The 17104-nt window shown below is 39.5% G+C and overlaps 1 protein-coding gene across 2 annotated transcripts in view; it reads left to right on the top strand.

Annotated features, from left to right (window-relative positions):
- Positions 1-17104, top strand: part of LOC117394800 (poly(rC)-binding protein 3-like) — a 407378-nt gene that overhangs the window by 133838 nt on the left and 256436 nt on the right. For both annotated transcript variants that reach the window (XM_059012930.1, XM_034920769.2), the window contains exon 2: positions 8334-8403. The gene's annotated coding sequence lies outside the window, so the exon portion shown is untranslated. The remainder of the gene's footprint in view (positions 1-8333; positions 8404-17104) is intronic.

The following is a 17104-nucleotide window of genomic DNA, read 5'->3' as shown; positions in this document are numbered from 1 at the left end:
TAAAAAGCTAACAAAGCCAGTCCTAGCCTAATCTGCTACACTAGAGCAATGTCGACCCATGTTACATTATGAATCTTAAATGAAAGGGGCATATTGTTTTAGCCATATATATAAATGTTAATGCAAAAGGACTCCTTCCTTTTTTTCATTTTAGACTTCTATTGATTTAAACAGTTGCTGACAGTATGTATATTTCCCCTAGGCAACAATCCAGAATTTAGAAGTAAAAAGAAAAAAATTACTTTTGGACTTGGATCACACAGTAAGACCTGCTGTTTTCCTATTATACATTTTTTGTTCTGGCAATTCTAAGATACCTAACATACTAAACTATAATACACTTTTGAGCATATAAATTAGTAACAAAGTACCATTTTCATATTTTGATTTTGGGTGCTATATTCCACAACACACCACAAACAGACTCTGTTCAACATGCTGACTATACCATATTGAGTTTCTGCTGTAATTTAATCTCAATAGCGGTACAGTTGGTGTCACCTACTATGAAATGCATTCCCTTGGAACATCTGCAAAGTCGATTCAAACACAGTCATACCTCAGACACTTGAAGGAATTCCTTTCAAAACATTAACAAACCTACCTATGGTAAAACAATTTCCAAGCCAATCAACTGAATACAAGCGTTTCGGTTAAGTAAAGCTTTATGCAATAGTACATAATATAAAATAGTCTCAGCACGTTCACTTCTATGCCTGTTGATAATTAAAAAGATGTTTGAGGAGTAGGAAACGTCTTTACTAATAAGTAGGGAGGTGCAAATAATACGTACGGGGGTGCAAGTCTCACAAAGTCCTATTTCAAACAAGGAAACGTTTGCCCAAGTTTGACGTTAGGAAACCCTAAATTGTATGGCGTTATGCATGAAACCAACATAGCATTACATAGGGAAATATTTTTAGATCTGTGTAACCTATCTGCACTTTCAAAGGCAACTAACCACCCTGAGATATCCAGGATTGAAAAATACATCCATAAATTCAAATACTCAGTTATATAATATGGTAGAACTAAAACTAAATTCATGCTTTCATTTAGCATAATACTAATATACAATAGACCCCCGTTAATCTGTGCAGATTGGGACCGTTTTGAGCCTGAATTAGTGAAAAACACGGATTAGCCGAATTTGAGTTTACTGTTTGGGAAATCCCTGCGCTCTTAATTGAAAACTTGAAAGATGCACTAATACAAATTAAATATAATGTCCCAACAACGGTCAAAATACTGTATATACTGTACATAATCAACGTTGTTCAGAGGCAGAGAGAGCTGGTTTTAAAAAAAAGTCACTGATCTTTAATTGTCGTAACTGCTCTTCACATTCAGACTGCCAGACTAAGAGAGTCTTAAATCTGATTTCTGCTCACTTGTCACTGGTTTCAGTAACTACAATACAGTACTGTCCATTGGCTTGCACTGTACTGTACACAATTCCGCACAGATACGCTGATTTCTGCACTAATAGTTTTGATAATGTACTGTATTAAACCACACAGATTATTGAAACACAAATTATTGAAACATGGATTAACAGGAGTCTGCTGTATCTATATTAGGCTTCTGGTATTAAACATTAAACAATGTTTTAGAAAAGTGTATGTAGAAGTACATACCTTGATACTAGTATTTGATAAGATCCTGCATACAGATGAAAATTCTGGTATGGTACATTTTGTAATAATACAGCTTGGCAGATAGATGTTATACTAGTACAATAAAAATGGCAATGTAAAGGAAAAAATAAATAATATAAATAATATAAAAATGTTTTTATAATATAAATAATAATCCCTGGCAATACACAGCAATGTGTACTGCACAGTGAAACCTCGGGGTTCAGTCCCGAATTAATAAACACAGTATAAACACACACAGAACACAAACACGATCACAAGTCAAGAGTGAGTGCTTTGGTGCAAGTGGTGAAATACAATTTATTAGTGAACAGTAGTGCAGTGCTGTCCGGGTGTAAGGTACTGCATGCAGGCAATACAAATCTGCATTATAAATATCATATGGGAGATACTGAAATTGAAGAAGAAATCTATGAAAAAAACCTAGGAGTTTATGTTGACTCAGAAATGTCTTCATCTAGACAATGTGGGGAAGCTATAAAAAAAGGCCAACAAGATGCTCGGATATATAGAGAAAAGTGTTTAATTTAAATCAAGGGAAGTAATGCTAAAACTTTACAATGCAGTAGTAAGACCTCATCTAGAATATTTTGTTCAGTTCTGGCCTAGTCTACAAAAAGGATATTGCTGCTCTAGAAAGAGTGCAAAGAAGAGTGACCAGAATTATTCTGGGTATAAAATGCATGTCATCTGCAGACAGGCTTAAAGAATTTAATCTATTCAATCTTGAACAAAGAAGACTACGCGGCGATCTGATTCAAGCATTCAGAATTCTAAAAGGTATTGACAATGTCGACCCAAGGGACTTTTCGACCACAAATGGAGATTAGATAAAGGGGCATTGAGAACAGAAAATAGGAGGCACTTTTTTAAACAGAGAATTGTGAGGGTCTGTAACCCCCAGTAATGTTGTTGAAGCTGACACCATGGGATCCTTCAAGAAGCTGCTTGATGAGACTAGGATCAATAAGCTACTAACAACCAAACAAGCAAGATGGGCCGAATGGCCTCCTCTCGTTTGTAAACTTTTTTATGTTCTTATATTTTTGTCTTTTTTAATGTTGGCATGTCACACATTTTCACTTGTATGCAGAGAATGTGTCTACTATTGTTATAAAACTTGATTAGGGCATTCTTCCCCACAAGTTGGAAGGATTTGGCTATACACGTTTTTTCTGTAATGACACTGTGCCACTTATACAACTAGAGTCAGTAAAACTATAGTTGCTGGAATAACACAAATATTTAACAATAGTATTAGTATTAGTTTAATACATGTTTTGGTAAATAGACCTTTCTCAAATGTGTATTCTATTTTATTCTTCTTTACTATGATGATTATACTATAAATAACATGTGCATGAAGATGAATCCCAAATGATGGACCATACCGAATTTAGGGTAATTCAGCCTAAGCCCAAATAAACAGCTTTTCTTTGTCTTTGACTGCATGCACCTGCCAGCAATACACTGCTTCAGTACGTACTTCACCCCAAAATCACAGTAATTTATGCAGAACACAACAGTGGAAATTTCAAACTGGTTGCCGCTACATCTTTCTGTTTCTATTGTTGAGTCTGTTCAGCTTGTGAACACACTTGCTGTAGAGTGTTGCTTTCCTGGTAAAATTGAGGCAGAGGTGTTAATTAAGATGGGCTTGCGGGAGCAGGCTTATCAAGCAGTGCGAATCTGTCCAAATATGTGCAGGAAAGAAGTGGAGTGTAGAAAAATGTTTTCCAGGGGTGTATTTTGGCTCGTTAACATATTCAAATGAATTGAAACAGGGCTCTTTATGCACATCATGCTGTATTGAAACATTGTCCTTGGAAGCCAAGTGTTTTTGCATTGTATAACAAAGGGCATTATGATTAGGTTTATTTTAGTTTGGAGCCAAGATGAAACAAAAGGGCTCCATTTAATTTGTGTTATCCCTTGAGCCATGGGGATAGCAAACTTTATCTTATGGAACCGGATTCTTTTTGCAGAAATTCAAATAGTGCCTACCTGAGAGAATGATAGCCTTTTTATTGACAAACATCAAACCTTTTGACATGATTAGGCTGTCTGCTGACACTCACATGAGACGATCTGGTCAAGTGCTCTTATATAAAAGCTACTTTATTTGCAGTTCCAGTCTCTAAAATTACTGGCATATTTTTCTTTTTTTTTTGTCCTGAGGTATATACAGTGGTAGCCAAAACCAGCTATAAAAATGGCGAAATATGACGCAGTCCTCTCCGCGATAAAACTGAAGTCAGTGCGATATGCAGTTCAGTTAATCTGTCCTGCATCTCCTGCACGCTAGAGGGCATTATGTGACTAGAAACTGGTTTGTCACAGATTACTGCTGAAATACTGTGTTTCCCAAGCTGGTGTCACACGCTAAACTCGTGAAAACCAATTAAATTGAATATGACAGGCTCCAGTAGGTTATTTATTTGTTTTGGGGACTGACTGGGCTTGCAACATATCCAGATGACTTTTTAATAATAAAGAAAATCACACAGACTCAATTTAATTTGAAGTTTTAATGAATCAGAGCAGTAGTAGTGCCCCTTCGGTTTATTAAATGCTTATGTTAAAAATTGTAAATCCCAAGTAATAAGCAGTCCAGGCGATCTGGTGCCTTTACAGGTTTAACAGCATTAATACTTCAATACAGTAATACAAATATGGTTATCATATATTTAGCTCTTAGGCTATAAAATGCAAAAAGCTAAAAACACCCACCGCTAAATTCTAGAACATTCAATATATATCACACTCTTAAGACTAAAACATAATTTCTATACCTTATAGCAATGCATCAATATGAAAGAGATATTGCATTAAAAAATATGCTTACCTTCCAGTATATGGAAATGTAGTGTAGGATATATTGAAAAATAAGAACTGTCTTCAAAAGGCAGAGACTTGTGAATACCACCAAACAGCAATCAGTTTTTCAGAGATCTTCAGAGCATCGATCACATCAGCTTGTAGTTAGCAAGTTGAGCGATACTTGACTGGGGTTTTACCTTGATTTTTATAGGATTTTCCCTCCATTGAATACATCAGGTCCCAAGTAAATCTAATCATCACTCAGCCTTGACATTTCTTATCTTTAAGTTAATTATACATTCTAGAAGGATCTGTTCAAAAACTGATTGGATATAACTTCTTGCCAAAAAATATTTGATTATATTAAGGTGGGTCAAAAAATATATCCCTCCTAGCTGCATATTATGTTACCTTTTCAGTGTGTTGTCAATGGGTCAGTTTAACAAATGTGTGTTAACAAAGTATTTGACAAAGATTGCCTTTCAATAAGCATACAGTGGTCAGTTCAATTAGTTTAATTTAAATGTAAGCTATAATAAACATGTTAAATATAATAGCCTTATATTGACTCGTACCATTCTCAGACTATGCCTGACTTCTCTCTGTTTCTAAAAGTTGCCTGCACAAGTAGGTTTCAGTCACCCTGTTTACTTGCCAAGACTATTGTTTTCATTGATATGAAACACCATTGTAAGCACTTATCCAAATTCATTACATTAACTAATTTTTTCCCAACAAAAGTCGCTACTTATTTGATAAGAACTGTAACTGGACACCCTTCTACTAGGTTTTCTTATCATAGAAAGACCTTGGATTCAAAAGGACTACAAGTAAATCTCGCTTTGACTGCCAAAAAGAACCTTCTATCACTATCTATCACCGCTCTGCTTGCAAGCAGATAAGGGCAAGGCTATTTTTCTGTAGATTTATTGTGTACTAAAATTTATTGAATACAGTTTACACTTTATTTGTCTAGTATTCCAACCTAACAGTTTCTGTTTTTTTATTGCAGTAAACCCTTTATATAAACTAAACATTTATATTCTTTAATGGATAGTGTAATGTCTAAAATATTTTTTGTTTAGTTGGAGAAAGACAATTAACTAATTCTTAAATTGATTAAATTAAATGCTCGCTCCTGCTTTTACAGTCTATTTGTATTACAGTCGAGCCTTAACCAAACAAAAACACTTTTTTATTTAAATATTATGTTTCTTAATAGATCAAAATACTTCAAACATATTATTTCTCTTCAGAGAGTTTTGTCACTCTATTATTAGATCAAAATACTTTTTTTAAAACCTCCATGCTTAGTAACAACACCATCAAATAAAATCAAATAGGTCTTTTTAGTTTGAAATATCGTTTTGTCTAAAAAGGGTTAACCTTTAGATTTTACTAATTTGCAATATCTAGCGTCCTTTCAGGTTACAGACTTCCACAAACTTTATCATTTAAAAGAATGTTTGAGAAGTTTCTTACAAATCCACTGTTTGTCAAAACATCCTTCATGTTTCAGACACAGCAGTTTCAATTTTCAACACCATCACTTAAAGAGTAAGTAGCTTGGTTCCGGAAAATATAGCATTATACGTCTCCACGAGTTACTACAACTGTATAAATAATTTACCTGTAATTTACTTATAATGTTAAAATCTGTTTCAAACCTCATTTTAAAATGCCCACTGTGGTGCACTGGCGTTTGAGATCTGTCATCTTAATCACTGTATCAGGAGCGATAAAAAATAAAATAGAATAATCATAACAAGTGCTCTGGCTTTTCTGTTCCGTACCACATCATGGATTGTTATTGCTGTGTTACCTGTTTGACAATGTGGGCAATAATCCTTACACTATCAGTGCACTAGAGGACATTTTGAAAACAGCTTTGAAACACACTTCAAAGTTGTCAGGATGTTAACAATGAAAATACAAATCACAGGTACATTATTTAAACAGTTGTAGTGTGGGAACGTGTAATACTGTATATTTCAGAACCCCACTACTTACTCTTTAAGACAGCCAAACAGCAAGAAGTCATTTGTCCTCAGACTTTAAATTTAGATTTATTTATAAAGCATGTGTGATACAACGTTGCATCAACTCTCAAACTCAGCATGTTTTTTTTGTTTTTTTTATAAAACATTTACAGCAACATTACCAACATATTTGAAGTCTACTTATTTTTTTAAGGTGCAGGCAAAATCCAGACATGTGGGGACCAATATACCTTACACAAAAAAACTGTGTGCACTTCTGCATGTCACTGAGACTGAGGTCACCCTAGGAAATCCATCTCTAAAGGAGATTTCTCCTGAATATTGAATAACCAAATATGGAAAGCAGTAACCCTGATCAGTTATAGTGTAAGAAGTAAACAACTTAAACCACACTCCCTCTAAACCCAATTGACTGTATGCTAGACTGTGTTTATTAAGCATCAGCATGCAAGTGAATGCATAGGGCCCCTATAGTCAAATCCCAGTCAAGAGAAAGGACCTCGCTGTCTCCTTGTGTTCCACTTTAAAAACTGTTGGACAGCCCTGTCTCCACATCATGAGTTCCAGTACACAGAACTACAAATCCACAAGGGAGCCTTGGACACACATTACATTATAAAACGATATAATTATGATTTGTGTAATTGGAGGCCATCGGGCTTAAATGCGACAGACTGGTATTTAGCAATCATCTCTTTCAAGCCTCATTAAATACACTTATACACAAAATACAAGCTTTTGCTCCAGTAAAACAGTATATGAAGTGACATTTGTCTCTCTGTCTTCTTTTCAGGATAAGTAATGATGAATGAATATAAAGCTGCCACATTTTTTTTCAAAAATGCATTGTGGGTTAAGGGTGTGATTATCATAAAGGGGAAAAAAATAGCTACTGGGCTCCAGTGGAGCAATGGAGTCTGTTTAAAAGTACAATAGAGATAAGGATTGAGACCTAAGGGATTGTGGGTTCAAATCCAGCGCTGCCACTGAGCCTCCATGTCAGTGGGCAGGTTACTTTTGGCTGTAAAATTTCGTACAAGCAGGAACCTAAATCCCTCCTGTAAACTATAAATGGTGTATTGCATCTGGGTCAGAGGGGTGTGCATATTCAGTGTTAAGGCCCGTGAAATTCATCATCCGTTTGGGCCAAAGGGCCTGAAAGTGTGTTTATGTGCGTGTTAGCTCTTGGCTGCACTTGGCTTGTTTAATAGCTTGTTTATTTGCCAGGTCTAGAGATATTTTCTTAATATGGGCAAATGATACCCTGTGACAGGGTACACCCCGCCCCTTGTGTGTAATATATTATTTGGTATTATTATTATTTAAAATGTATTGTTTATGTGTGTGAAAACACATTATTTTATTGTTAATTGTTTTGCAGCATGAATTGGGTTAGTCTCCAGATTGATTAATTTTTTACTAATTAGGAGATGGTCACATGTATAAATATAAATATAAATCTGCAGCTTTGGCTGATCGAGGTTAGCGTGTTCAGAGGTGGAACGAGACATGAGTGAAAGAGAAGTTAAAAGCTTAAACATAACAATTGCTACGCATACTGGTTATCTGCTACGATACTTGTTGTGTTCCGTGTCTGTTGTGTTTGTCTGTTTTGGCCATCGTACCATTTATTTTGAGTGTTTGGTTTTGTTAAATCTTTTTATTTATAATTAAATTTGTGCATGCTACTCCTTACTATCCTGACGTCACCACACAAGCCAGCCTGTTACATACCTTTATAACCACCCTTCTCTTCTCCACTGTAAAATCCAGTATACATTCAGTTATTTTTCTACAGTTCTGTCTTTGATGTGTGGCTAGCTTGAATTAAATCTATTTCTTATTTATCTTTCAGATCTTGCAGAGTTATCTATTGGCCAGCAGAGAAAGTTCGCTGTATGAAGATCTGCACAGAGCTCTGCTAGGTGAGTGAATCCAGATCGCGTTTCTCAAATTATTTTGGGCATGGCAGTGAACTTTGCATAACTGGCAGCAGAATTTACATTGTGATGTTTTGAATTGTATTAATTGTTGGCAGCGAAGATGCATATCTCCGGTATTTGCAATAATCTTGCTTGTTTGCAATTTTTTTTAAATCTGTGCATGATTGGGTAACTCATTTTGATGGTTATTTGTATCTGATTCACTAATGTCACTTCTATACCTATTCTGGTTTTTTATTGGCACTTAGTACTTTTAAAGGTCAATTTTAGCAGTACTTTCCTGATGTACTTGGTCCTTGCTTTTTAGGAAGAGGTGTTGAGTGCTTATTTGATATGAGATTGTGGCAAAGGGCCCCGCCCCTGTGTGCATTTGTGTGTTTTGTGTATGTATGCGTGCGTATGTTAAATGTTGGTGTATAGATTGGTACACGGGATATAAACAGGTCTGTGTTTCACGTGTGTTTAAATTGTATATTTGTATTTAGGCACGGGATTGCACATCACGCACGTGCATTTAAAATATAATATGCGAGCACGGGGTTGCACAGAATTAATTCACGTGCTGGGATTCAAGTGAAGAATTAATTAGTAATTGAATCCCAGCACAACAGTATATATAGATGCACATTTTCATTCAGTCGGGGGTTGGGTGTTCGGAAGAGGAGAACGGGTGAGAGAGAGAGAGAGGAGAAACTAGAAAGTAAAAACGTGGAAGATAAGTGTTTGTTCTCACCGTGTTTGTTTGTCTGTCCGTGCACCGTTTAAGTGTTTAGTCCGTTTTGTTTATATGTTTCTTTTGGCTACCAGTGCTGTGTCCTGTTTTTGTACTGTTAAACCTTTTTATTTGTTATTAAACGCTGAGTGCAGCCATTGCACTCAGCTCATCATCACCACCGTCTCTGTCTGTGTATTCCTGTCTGGTCTGACGCCACCCACTCTGGCCGTCTTTGTGACACGTGGTGTCATCGTGGGATAGCCGCGCCTCCAAGCGTCAGACCAGGAGGGGTTTTGTTTAAAAAAAAAATAAATAAATAAATATATATATATATATATATATAATGGCAGAAGACGCCATCAAACTGCGGGGCTGGTTCCTGGAGAATGCTGGGCTGGAGGCCCAGTCTCTGCCCATGGTTGTCCGGGCCCTGTGGATGATGGACAGTGAGAGATGGGAGGCCTATCAGCAGGAACACACCCCAAACACCTTGGAGGAAGGTGTGGAGTTTGTCCTCAGCTACCTGGAGGCAACCATAAATGGAACAGCAGCCCAGGTAGCAGGACCACCAGCAGAGGAGTACCTGCTGTCCCCATCTCCACCAGCAGAGGGTGAGTACCTGCTGTCCCCATCTCCACCAGCCGAGGGTGAGTACCTGCTGTCCCCATCTCCACCAGCAGAGGGTGAATGCCTGCTGGTTTTGCCTTCACAGCCCAAGCGGGAGGCAGAGACGGATAAAGAGGTGAAGGACAGGGAGGAGGAGTGCCGCCTAAGGGCCAGGCATCCACGGCGATGTAACAAGCCATCGCCGGGGTGCCTCCTCTGCGACCAGGATCACCTGTTCGCCCACTGTCCCTTCCGCAGTTATGGGGAGGAGCCTGAGCGTCCACAGCCCAAATGGGAGGAGCCTGAGCGTCCACAGCCCAAATGGGAGGAGCCTGAGCGTCCACAGCCCAAATGGGAGGAGCCTGAGCGTCCACAGCCTGAGTGGAAGGAGCCCGAACATCCTACGCCTGAGTGGGAGGAGCCCGAACATCCTACGCCTGAGTGGGAGGAGCCCGAACGTCCTACGCCTGAGTGGGAGGAGCCCGAACGTCCTACGCCTGAGTGGGGGGAGCCCGAACGTCCACAGCCCAAGAGGGGGGAGTCGGTGCGTCCACAGCCCAAAAGGGAGGAGTCGGTGCGTCCACAGCCCAAAAGGGAGGAGTCGGTGCGTCCACAGCCCAAAAGGGAGGAGTCGGTGCGTCCACAGCCCAAAGGGAGGCAAGTCGGGGCTTCCACAGCCCTGGGACCCAAGCCACCAGCAGAGGGAAAATGCCTGCTGGTTCAGCCCCAAGAGCCGGAAGGGGAGGGGTTACAGGCTCAACCCCCTGAAAATTTTTGGGGGGGAGAAGGGCAGGATGCTGGTGTCCCCCAGCAGCCTCTAGCTATGCTGCTGAAGGCAGCACGGCGCGCACATGCCCAGCCGCCACAGCAGAGGGAGCCAGCACCGCCAGGAGCAGAGGAGCTGGAGCTGCCTCTGCCTCCACCACCACCAGGAGCAGAGGAGCTGGAGCTGCCTCTGCCTCCACCACCACCAGGAGCAGAGGAGCTGGAGCTACCTCTGCCTCCACCACCACCAGGAGCAGAGGAGCTGGAGCTGCCTCTGCCTCCACCACCACCAGGAGCAGAGGAGCTGGAGCTACCTCTGCCTCCACCACCGCCAGGAGCAGAGGAGCTGGAGCTGCCTCTGCCTCCACCACCGCCAGGAGCAGAGGAGCAGGAGCTGCCTCTGCCTCCGCCACCACCACCGCAAGGAGCAGAGGAGCAGGAGCTGCCTCTGCCTCCACCACCGCCAGGAGCAGAGGAGCTGGAGCTGCCTCTGCCTCCACCACCGCCAGGAGCAGAGGAGCAGGAGCTGCCTCTGCTGCCCGTACCTCCGCAGGGAGTACGGTGGCCGGAGCCCCAGAAAGGGGAGCTGCCGGCCACGAAGAAGGGGGAGGAGGTCTGGAGACCACTTTCCCCAGCAGCAGTTTCGCTGCAGGAGTTCTTGTGGCCGGAGCCCCACAGGAGGGAGCTGCCGGCTACGAAGAAGGGGGAGGTCGGGGGACCACCTGCCCCCGCAGCTTTTTCGCTGCAGGACGGGACCAACAGGCTGTCAGCCGTGCCACTACCGGCAGGGGTGCTGACAGCATTGCCAGCCAAGGGCCCACTGAAGCCTCCCTTCCCAGCCCGAGACTTTGTCCTGGACTGCTGGGTTTTTAAGGGGGGAGGTGGCCGTTGAGGCCATGTGTGCTGCGCACAAGGGGGGGTATATGTGGCAAAGGGCCCCGCCCCTGTGTGCATTTGTGTGTTTTGTGTATGTATGCGTGCGTATGTTAAATGTTGGTGTATAGATTGGTACACGGGATATAAACAGGTCTGTGTTTCACGTGTGTTTAAATTGTATATTTGTATTTAGGCACGGGATTGCACATCACGCACGTGCATTTAAAATATAATATGCGAGCACGGGGTTGCACAGAATTAATTCACGTGCTGGGATTCAAGTGAAGAATTAATTAGTAATTGAATCCCAGCACAACAGTATATATAGATGCACATTTTCATTCAGTCGGGGGTTGGGTGTTCGGAAGAGGAGAACGGGTGAGAGAGAGAGAGAGGAGAAACTAGAAAGTAAAAACGTGGAAGATAAGTGTTTGTTCTCACCGTGTTTGTTTGTCTGTCCGTGCACCGTTTAAGTGTTTAGTCCGTTTTGTTTATATGTTTCTTTTGGCTACCAGTGCCGTGTCCTGTTTTTGTACTGTTAAACCTTTTTATTTGTTATTAAACGCTGAGTGCAGCCATTGCACTCAGCTCATCATCACCACCGTCTCTGTCTGTGTATTCCTGTCTGGTCTGACGCCACCCACTCTGGCCGTCTTTGTGACAGAGATCTATCAAATGTATCCATTTGAAGTTTATTCAAATATTTGATGGAAATGGAAAGTTTAGTATTCTACTAAATGGAGGTAAAACGTGTCTGGGGCATTTCAAGTGTTTTGATTGTGTAGCACAGTGGTTTTCCTTTAACAATGCGTCATGCACTAAAGTCACTGTTCAGTACGAACAGTGTTGTATCTGATCACTTTTGTTTCTTGCATTTTATTAACTTCATGTTTCGCCTGTAATGTATGTATGTATTATTAGTATGTGTTTATTTAGCAGATGCCTTTATCCAAGGTGACTTACAGAGACTAGGGCAGAGGTTTTCAAAATGTGGGGCGAGCCCCCCCCGGGGGGGCCCGATGAGGTTATTTGGGGAGCACCAATACCTGACTGGAAAATTATTTTTCTGACTTCCTGGCGATTGTAAAAGCTCTGTGGTAAATGGCAGACTCGTGGGCCTCCAGGATGATTGACTCAATAAACTACCCAGGCAGGGATCATATTTAATCTGACCAACCCCCTGTTAAATCTGACCAATCCCTGTCTACAGAGTTTGTGTCGTTTCAGACTTATCATAGCTCAGCGACTTTATCGCCCAAGCCCTCCTTCATTTGAAAGTGCAGCGGCGGTGAGTTTTAATTAGTGCTGGGATGAACAAAGGATTTTCATGTTCTGATATTTGCTCATAATTAAAATATTCATTCATGTATTCATTCGTTTTTCAAAAAATAATAAAAGCCATTATATTGCGCTGAACGCAGGCAGAGACAGTATAAAAAAGTTATAATCCCCTGTGTGTGTGTGTGTGTGTCTTTATATTACAGCAAGACCTTATAACACGTAACAAGTTAACATCTCAGGAGTAATAAATAAGTTGAGTAGGACTTACTTTACCCCAGTGAATTAACTACAAAACAAATTATGCCAGAAATAGTAGTTCAAGTTATTGTTTTGTTTATTCCTGAAATAAATAGTACATAAAAGTTGACAACGCAATTTATTTATTTTAATTTTTTTTTTCATTCCTTGCCATTGCTGTTTCTTCACAGTAAACAGTGGCCATAGACACGTTTTCATAACAAGAGGTTTACTTGTGCCTTTTTGTAGCTGAACAAGCAAACGAAAACTGAAATTGAACTTTAAACACTTCAAATAAAACAAACGTGGAAATGGTGTTGTAAAGTGAAAGGGAAAAAAACTCACTGTTTTGGTTCTCGTTTATTACATTCCACATAACATTGTATTAAATAAATATTTTATAGAGTTATAATAGTTATAATAAAAAATTAGGCTGGACAAACATTACAATTACTATTCGTAATTACATAAACATTAATAAAGACTTGTCACTTGTTAAAATGTTGCACCCTCGTTTTCTCGTTCTTTATTATGCTTTTAGGACTTGGGGGATTTAAAAGATCATTCAGTTGTTTCACAGCAAAACAGAGTCAATTAAACTGATTTTATTACTATTATTATTGTAGCATTGTGTACAGTATACCTTATTTCACAAGCATAAACAAATTGAAATTTCAATGGTCGTAGATTAAAAGCACTAAGGGCGTTACTACTAGTAAAACCAGATTGATCTAAACAAAAAAGTATGCTGTAATAACAATACTGTAATACTAGTTCAATCAGTTTAATTTACGGGGTTTGGTTGTGAAACAATTAAATGGACTTTTAAATGTTCCACATCCTTACTTTCTCATTTAAATGTGGAAGAACAAGAATAAGTGACTATTGATGTTAATACAATCCATCTTAAAAATATATATTATAACTTTATTAAAGATTAGTCGCTTATTTAAATGTTGCAACTTTGCCGCTGTCCCAGCTGCACTGTATCCTGGTATAAACCTACAGCACCCTCAATGCTACAATAGTGTAACAACCCAGTGATTTCCATCGCTGCAGGACTTACTGACTGTCCAGTTTGTTTGTCTTTTATGTTTCTGTATTGCATAATGTTTTGCTGTGTCATGGCACTAGATAGCGATCATTTGTACCCCTAGAATGCTGGTGGGAGATTAGGGTCTGAATGGCATGCCCGGGATTGGTGAAGGCGGAAGGAGGGCGCGGTTTAATGCGAAGAGATAAATAGAAGTGAGTGTCTGAGCGCAGTTGTGCGAGTGAGTGACAGAAGCTGTCTGAGAGCGAGCGAGAGGTAGACTGGAATTTAGCACAGAGAGATTGTATTTATTTTGTTTTGCTTTTGCATGGTCCTTAATTGTTTATTTGTCCTGTGCTAATAAACTGCTGAATTCAAGCACAAAGCTAATGCCTGTGTGGAGCCTGCTTTAATTTTACATGTGATATTACAATATGTTGTTTTAGGAAAATCATATTTTTCTAAATATTGTGCTGGTTACTGGAAGGGGGGCACAGCAAAAACAACATCTCTGAAGGGGGGCGCAGCAAAAAAAAGTTTGGAAACCCCTGGACTAGGGTGTGTGAACTATGCATCATCTGCAGAGTCACTTACAACAACGTCTCACCCAAAAGAGATTAAGTGACATGCTCAGGGTCACACAACGAGTCAGTGGCTGAGCCGGGATTTGAACCAGGGACCAGGGACCTTTAACCATTGGATCACTCCGCCTCCTTGGATAGCTGTTTGCTTTAACCCGAGACTGTTCTGTCCCTTAGCAATAAGATGCAATGTATTGTACACTAGCAGTCTGAAAGTACAGCCTTCCATGTTTAAATATTTACATAGTTAGGGTATGAGGCTCAGTGGCTCAGTGACCAAAATCTGACATTTCATAAGAGAAAAGGCATTGTAGGTCCTAATTTAGTCAATAGTTGAATGTAGTACTGTACTGATTTATTGAGTTTCAGTCTCATTAGGCCCACATTTTTATCAGTTTTTCAGATTAACGCTATTCTTCAAAAAAGTTTTATGAAATTAGATTATTACACACAGGGAGCCAAAATACATACTCATTTTTAAAGCCCTCTAATTTGTATTCATTAAATGTGAAAATAGATGATTTTTTTTTTTTTGCAAGGCAGATGCTATGCTGCACATATTGATAAACACAATTGAAAATGTGAGGCACAACAGCAAAAAAAAATCACAGTTGTATGTAAGCATTAAATAGTTTTACATATCCTGATGTTTTGTCCCCATTTATTTAGATATACTACTAAATAAAATATCGACATTTTTCTGTAGGTTTAGTGCATTTTTACTCTTTCTACAAAGGTATGCTCATTACAAGAGATTTAGCCTACAGAACATGTACCATTGGGGTGCCATTTACCATTAGAAGCCTTAGCAGAACCATTAGTAGTCCCCAGTATTTCCATAAATGACAACACAATGTATTTAGGTGATCTAGTACAGGAGAAGTAATGTAATACATAACTGGTATTACACAGAGGTAACAAGGATCCAACTAAATTCTCCTGGTTCAGAGACAGTTGTGCTGTCGGCTGTGCTGAAAGAGTGGGGCTCCCAGATAGTTCACTCTTGCAGCCAGTAAAAATGAACCCACTGCACCCATTGCTTATAGACCTTGTGTACCCTCCCCCAATGAGAGTGTATCTATCCAGGATTTTTTTTCAGTAATTATACAGTACAGTACAACGTTGCATATCCAACCCCCTGTGGACTGGGGTATAGGTGGATATGTGAAAAAGTCAGATTTGCGAACATCTATAGAAAATTACATTTACACATTGTGGAATGGTGGGGGTATTCACTGACACGGGAGACAGAAGATTGAACTTGAAAACACTGCACAGATGCCCAGTTTTATTTATTTTATTTTTTTATTTATTTTAGCCCGCAGAAGGTGCTGTGGTCTGTGGCCTGTATATCAGCAACAGTAATCCGGACCACAGGTTACCAACACAGGTATAGGCAGGCGCATTCACAGGTGCTCCAAACTAATAAACAAAGGCGAAATGAAAAAGGGAAAATAAAACACAGTAATAAAACTACAAAACAAAAGTGCTGCTTACACAGTGCCCCCATTGCCGCTATACCGGTCAGCTTGGGTCTCCGTCCTACGCTTCGCTGTGCACTATACACTGGGATGGCCAAGGTTCCCCTATCACTACACACGTCCCCTGGGGTACGTAATCATATAGTTTAATAAATAGTTTGTTTAAGGCTGGTTGTCTTCCTTTATTCTCCAGATAGTCTGATGTTATGCACCAGATAGTCAGCACAGATCCCCCCCGCCCCCCCAGTTACACTTGCTGCCAATACCATTACTCTCGTAGCCTAATTTTAATATTTATTTATTTATTTAGCAAGGCCGTTAATCGATCAGGGCAGTTATGTGATGTTCCACTGTAGTTACTGTTAGCTTGTGCTACTGTTGTACACAAGTGTAAGGAGCAGGAATCATTGACAATTACCCAGTTATTAAAATGTGGTACCACCATGATTGTATGTTGTTGTGATACTTTTTTATGGTTGTGACGCCTGGTTGGTTGAATTATTTATTGAAGGCCTAAACGGCTTCTCATAATTTGAACCAATTAAATAAAAAAATACACTCTTTGAAACACATCTGTACAGGTTTTTACTGTTTTGTACAGCTGTTCTAACTACACTGAATTCACTTGGGGTGTGTTTAATGTTATAAATGTAAATGATTTTTCATCAAGTTAAAGATAACAAAGCAGATAACAGACATTGTTAGCCTGTACTCTTGTTCTACACAAAAAATGTGCAAATTTAAAGCAGTGTTAGTATAGCCATTGGCCTGTGAAAGAATGTCTTAACCAATTGCTTCTTCTTTTTTCACATAACAGTCTTTAACACAACTAAACAGACTGGATAATTCATGAAGACATTCAGAAGTTATTAATGAAAAGACCTGTGCCACCAGTGATTGATTTACTCTTGGTCTCAGTCCTGAGTAATAGCAAGATCATAAGGCTGAAGACAGACTTAAAAATAGTACTGGAACTGTAAAATATATTAAAAATATAAGACATTTGGACAAACTTACAAAAAATAAAGAAATTATAATATTGTCAATTATCAAACAAATAAAGCGATGCTCCTGGTTTTTGCAGTAGATAATTAGTTTAATTCAGTAT

The sequence above is a fragment of the Acipenser ruthenus genome, chromosome 3 (assembly GCF_902713425.1).
Source record: "Acipenser ruthenus chromosome 3, fAciRut3.2 maternal haplotype, whole genome shotgun sequence".
NCBI lineage: Eukaryota > Metazoa > Chordata > Actinopteri > Acipenseriformes > Acipenseridae > Acipenser > Acipenser ruthenus.
The sequence above is the reverse complement of the archived record's forward strand: the minus strand, read 5'-3'. Positions and strand labels throughout refer to the sequence as shown.